Raw genomic sequence first — 6,484 nt, forward strand, 5'->3', positions numbered from 1 at the left:
TGTCCAATTTGGATTACACTTGTGGGGATGGTAGCCTCTGCTGAGAGCATGAAACCTGCCAAGTTTCAAGAATATCAGTGCAGGGGTTTGGTGGGAACTGTACCCCAAATTCTTGAAAGCCAAACTCATGTCACGGCTGTGTGTTACACCACAGGGGGGTGAAAACTGCAGGGATGGTAGCTCTTACTGACGCCATAAAGCCTGCCAACTTCCAAGGAGATCAGTGTACGGGTTTGAGGGTAAGTGCACCTCAAGCTGCGGACAAGCAAAACTCGTGCCATGGTTAACAGTGTGTGTGTTAAGTGAGGTGACAGCTACAGGGATGGTCGCCCCTGCTGTGACACCTGCCAGCTGTCAAGAATACTGGTGCAGGGGGAGTCTGGAGCCCTCCACCCCTAACTGTTGACAGACAAAACTCGTGCCAAGACTGTGTCTGTCCTGGGGCAGTTGATTGCTTATATTGATTCTTTCCTCTCCTTAGCCTGGTTTTGTAGGTGCTAATTGATGCTCATTAAGTTGTTTTGTAGTAGCTAGGTCCTGTGTACTGAGCTGGACCCTGAGTGAATCATGATTGATTGGTAACTGGTAACACAGTAGTTTAGCAGCCAGGCCTGCAGTAGTGTCTCCCATGCCCCAAGACAGGGACTGTCAGTCCCGCAGGTACCCATGCCACGAGCTTTGCTTGTCCGCAGCTTGAGGGGCAGTTCCCCCCAAAATCCCTGCACCAATCTTCTTGAAACTTGGCAGGCTTTGTGGCCTCAGCAAGAGCTATCACCCCTGCAGTTTTCACCCCCCACCCCATATTGTAACACATAGATGTGACAGGAGTTTTGCTTTCAACAATTTGGGGTACAGTTGCCCCAAAACCCCTGCACCAATTTTCTTGAAACTTAGCAGGCTTTGTGGCTGCAGTAAAAGCTACCAAGCCTGAAGTTTTTCACCCCACTATGTAGTAACACCTAGACATGACATGAGTTTTGCTTTCAAGAATTTGGGGTACAGTTTCCCCCAAATCCCTTCACCAATCTTCTTGAAATTTGGCAGGTTTCATTCTTTCTGCAGAGTCTACCATCCCTGAAAATTTCATCCAAATTAGACAAAAACAACAAAGTTATATTGTATTTTTTCCTCATTATACCCTATGGCCAGATCTCTGAGGTGGCTCCAAAGCCCCTTTGAGAAGCCTAACGAGCCCAACGCTTTGACCTGGACATGCTGCTTTGGACCCCGAAGTGGCTGAAGCTTCTCTGGATCCAAAGCTCTGTCCAAAGCCTGCAGAGGGGCTGGGATGGGGGGATAGGGTATCAACCAGTCAGGGACAAGCCTGAGCCTGCATTTAACTTTTCCATTCACACCTTGTTTATCTGCTCACACACTGGGACACCTTTCAGAGGATCTGGCAGCATGCCAGAGTAGTGCTGTATGCTGGTTGAGAATCACTGGTTTAGAAAATAATTGCACCATTACAGGCAAAGATGGTTCTTTCCTTTTCTGTTTTTATTGTTGCTAGTGTGTTTTGTTACTGGAAATTAAAGCACCTTTGTTCCTTAGAAGTTTGCTTGCTCCTGCTGTTTATCTCACTCTTGAAGTCACAACCTTCTGTTTACAACAACATAATTGTCTCCATGGAAACAGAGTACTTATATAATATGTAGCCCTAGAACCCCATAAGCATACACACTGTGCAAACTGTCATCACCAACACATTTCACATATGCCTACTAACCTCATTGGTAGGAATCTGAGAAAAAGTTTTCTAACCATCCAAATAATGACTCATAAAAAGGTCTTTAAGCTAATTCAGCTCTTCAGCATTATGATGGATAATTCTTATTGTATACTTAAAGGCACCTATGTTTCACATAACCTAAGTGTTAAATTTCTTTTATTTACAACTGAATCATAAGTAGAAGTTATTCATGAAAAGAAGAGCTGTTTCAGAGCCTGAATTTTCAAGTATGGTGAGAATAATATCCTGATGCTGAATCATAAAATATTACAGGAATTGCTAGAAGCAGCAGCCTGGGTTTGGGATTTTGAAAAACACCTAGGTGACCTCATTTTTCAAATGATTTCTTTTTTTTCTCTGTCACCTTTGAATATTCCATTTAGAAATATTAGATGTACATTTGTCTGGGTATAATCTGTGAAGTACTGAGTGTCTGCAACTTCCATTGAGTTATTAAGATTAATCTGCAAGGAGACATTCACAGCATCGTGTTTTGATCCCTTAACTAAAATGCAAAGTGCATTTTCTCTCCTCACTGGCCTAAAGACTTTTGCTTGTTTAGCTACATAGAAAGCAAAGCTGTATGTTTATTTATGTATACACACATGCACATACACACATGCACATACGTGTGTGTGTGTGTGTGTGTGTATATTATATATATATATAATATGTGTGTATATATGCACCCACCCATATTATGTATAGGTGCATATGCCAGGAGATAGAATAGCTGAATAAGATCCAGTCTAAGTATTGCAAGTTTATAAATTATTTGAAAAGAACAGCTTCTGAATAATATCAATTGTTTTTGTACTGGTGAGTCAACAAGGTTGTTTTTCCTTGTTCCTCTGCACCTGGATTATACATTTCTGAAGCTGTCTTGTACTCCAACAATAATTTCATCCCACACTGTATTTAGTAAATTGCTTTGTAGTGCATGCAGCATTTCCATCACTTCTGTAAAAACAACCATACACCTTAAGACAAGTGTTACATATGAAACATTTTCTTTTTTCACTAGTCAATATTTACAGTTCATGATGGTGTCATCACTACAAAAATAAAGTGGTTTTCCATTTAGATAATAGGTACAAAATTCCTAGTATATACAAAACACAAATTAAATTCCACAGTTGTCTCCTTTTGTATAGTAAAATAGTCCATTCATGTAAACACTTCAAACCAAACTTGTTAACATTGCCACTAACAAAGAATACTGGGCTCAGAATACTGGAGGTTTTGAATGCCATGCTAACCAGTTAAGCACTCAAGAAGCTGTATGACATTCCTAACAACTTCATTGTAACTTATGAACAACCTATATTCTTATGTGCTGGTAGACAGCACTCTTTATAGTAACTACATTTACAATTAGAACTAGCAATTCTCCTTTTACATAGTACTTCCCTAACACAAACTTCCCATATCTCTCTTCCTCCTGTTTCTCTCCCTTCAGAAATACCATGTGCAAAAGGTCCAGATTCCTGTAGTGGAACACCTTTAACATCCAATCTCCTGCCAACAGCTTATCTTCAAGGGATTCAGACCCCTTTATTATATGGTTAGCAACCCTTCTTTGCAGGGAGGCCATGGAATTTGCTGCTTCTCTCTTACAATAGGTAGGTTGCAGGAACCACACACCAGCTGTCTCTTGGGCTTTGTTGTTACATAAGTTTGTGCCTTAGAAGTACCACCTAGACTGAGAAAAGAGGGAGAAGCAACAGTACTAGAAAATAAGCTGATAGAACTGCTGAGCCACAACCTTCAAGGCAACGTTGGAATCATGAGACCTAGGAGGTTGAGGATAGTATCTGGTCTAGATTGAACCTTCACATTTAGTCCTCTATAAAGGACAAGTACACCACTATACCACACCAAGTGGATCCCAGAAAAAGCACAGTGACCAACATGCATTTGCTACTTGCCAGGAAGAGGTGTAGGAAGCTAGAGGAAAGTAAGTAAGGGGGAGAAAGGGCTGGCAGAATTGAGAGGCCTGGCAGATTCTGAGCGCACTGGCAGGTCCATGGTGGGGGCTGCCCAGTCTTGGGGGGTGTTGGTCAAGGAGGTGAAAATAGCCTGATCAGAGTCTGGGAGTGGGGTGATAAAAACAGCACAACCTCAGGGAACAGCACAACCGAGGGTTGTATAACAGACCCTGCAAGCATTTGTTAGGTTGGGTTAGCCCATTTTAGGTTGGTTTAAACCATGCCTACCTAAAGTTAGTTCTTGTCTGATGAAAACAACCTTTAGATGGGGCATGACCTAAGCCTGTGAACACATGCATGCTCAAGCATTAGAGCAATCTAAATGTGACAGTTGTATAGACCCTACGAGTCACCCTTGCTCCTTTATTCATAGATTCATAGATTGTAAGGCCAGAAGGGATCTTGGAAGATCATCAGGTCCATCCCCCTGCACCAAGCAGGAAAGATAATGGTGCCCTGTGGGGTCAGGCTAACTCTCAGGATCTCAATATTGCACTGTTAGACAGGAGGGTGTGACACAATTGCACATATACAAACACACAAATCAATTAGGTGCATACTCACACACACACTACCAGCTCACCCACATACACATCCAAACCAGCCTAGGCACAGGTATACCTGTCACCAATTCAAGGACATATACACTACACAATAAAAATTAAACAAAAAACAATTGTCAATACCTATACACTCAGTATACATACACAGATCACTAATTTGTATTTCATGTACACAATGATATACACACACACACACACCCGTTCACATGCAGACAACCCACCTACACAGGTAAGTTTCTAACTTGGATGGTACAGTATGTGTGTGTGTGCTTGGGGTACCTGGGATACTTGGGGGAAGGTTAAGGTGGGAGACAGAGACAGTTGAAGTGTAGGGAGTGAAAGTTGCCAGAACCAGGATTTGAACCAGTGGACTAGAGAGAAGCTGGTTGAGGAACTGAGGCTTGGTATTACTTAAGATCAAGTGGCCCCAGGGTTACTCGAGGTCACTGGTGCATGGGAGGGAGAAAAAAAAAGAAGCCTCGTGGCAAGGAGGAGACAGAAACCTGGGAGCTTGGGGCTGGATACTGAGGTAGACAGCTGAGATATTGGGGGAGTGAGCCAGAAGCAGGAGAGGAAGAAATGAGACAGAAGTTAGAGGGGTGAGGAGCAGAGATTGGAGCAGGGATGGACCATAGTAAAGCAAAACCCAACTCAGGGTCCAAATAACAGGTTTATTAAACAGACAACACACTACACAGCCCCATGAAGTTATTGGTTCACACATGCACACACACTCACAATGGTAGCAGGACTCAGTGGAAGGGCTGGAGTCCATTTAGGGAAGAGAAATAGAGTCCAAGTCCTCTGTTAAAGAGAGGGTGGGGGGGTGATAACTACCTATCCAGGATGGAAAGGGGTCTTTGTCCAGCAGGTGTTGTCCAGAGGGCGGTTGCCAGCAGGGCCTCTGGGTGGATAGGTGGTGTGGCATGGTCCAGATGGAGAGGGCATCCCAAGGAGTCAGTCTTCACTACCTCTTTTATGGAGCAGACTACCCCTGGGGAGGGCCTGTTCAGGCAAGGTCAGTCCTGTTCCAGAGGGCTCCAGGTGTTCTTACTGAGCATGTGCAGCCTTGGCACAATGGTGGGTTGCCTCATCTTTTGTTCCTTGAATGCTGAGGGTATTTCCAATGGCTGGGTCATTGGTCCAGGTATTGGTGTTGATGCTTTGGTCATTCAGAGGGAGCTATTTTTAGACCTACTGCCATTGTCTCTCAAGCACCCTCATTCATCCCCATCCACTCAGGAACAAAGTTACATAGGAGAGGCAGGTGTTAGTCATGGGTTACACAACTGGGCCTGGGGACAGGATAGGGACTTGACAAACAAAATGGAAACTTGACATGACTTATGCTAACTTACATATGTAGGCCTAAATCATATAGTACCAGTAAAACAGTAATATAGAACAGAAAAAATCAATATAAATTATACAATATAAAGAAGGAGAAAAAAATAAATACAACTTGCTACCAAAATAAAATGCTGAAGCTTATTCTATATCTTAGCTCACTTATACTTATCTATAGGGAATAGGGAGGGAGAGACAAAGTCAGAAATGGTTGGGGAAGGGGAGGGAATGCATTAAAAAAAATTGGGGGGGTTTGCTACAATCTGCGGGGGTCAGTCGACCCCAACAAGGTGACTGTCTAGTCTCCTCTTGAAGATTTCCAGGGTAGGTGATTGCACCACCTCTGGAGGGAGCTTATTCCACAGTCTGGACACCCTGACTGTGAAGAAGTTTTTCCTAATGTTGAGCCTCAATCGGTCTTCCAGGAGTTTGTGGCTATTACTCCTGTTTTTCCCCTCGGGTGCTCTAGTGTATAGTTGCTCACTAAGCCCTTGATGTACTCCACTAGTGCAGTGGTATGCTGCTACCAGATCCCCTCTCAGCCATCCTTTCTTCAGGCTGAAGAAGCCCAGATACCTCAGCCTTTCCCTGCACGGCTTGCCGTGTAAGACCCTGATCATACAAGTGGCTTTGCTTTGCACTCTCTCAAACTTGTCCACGTCGTTGTTAAAGTGTGGTGCCCAGAACTGGATGCAGTACTCCAGCTGCAGTCTCACCAGTGCCTAGTAGAGCAGAAGAATCAACTCCTTGGTTTTGCTGGAGATGCATTGATTGATGCATGCCAGAGTATTATTTGCCCTACTAGCTACAGCATTGCACTAACGGCTCATATTCATACTGTGGTTTATTATTACCCC

Source organism: Gavialis gangeticus, unplaced genomic scaffold (genome assembly GCF_001723915.1).
Source record: "Gavialis gangeticus isolate Ggan-Ray unplaced genomic scaffold, GavGan_comp1, whole genome shotgun sequence".
Classification (NCBI taxonomy): domain Eukaryota; kingdom Metazoa; phylum Chordata; order Crocodylia; family Gavialidae; genus Gavialis; species Gavialis gangeticus.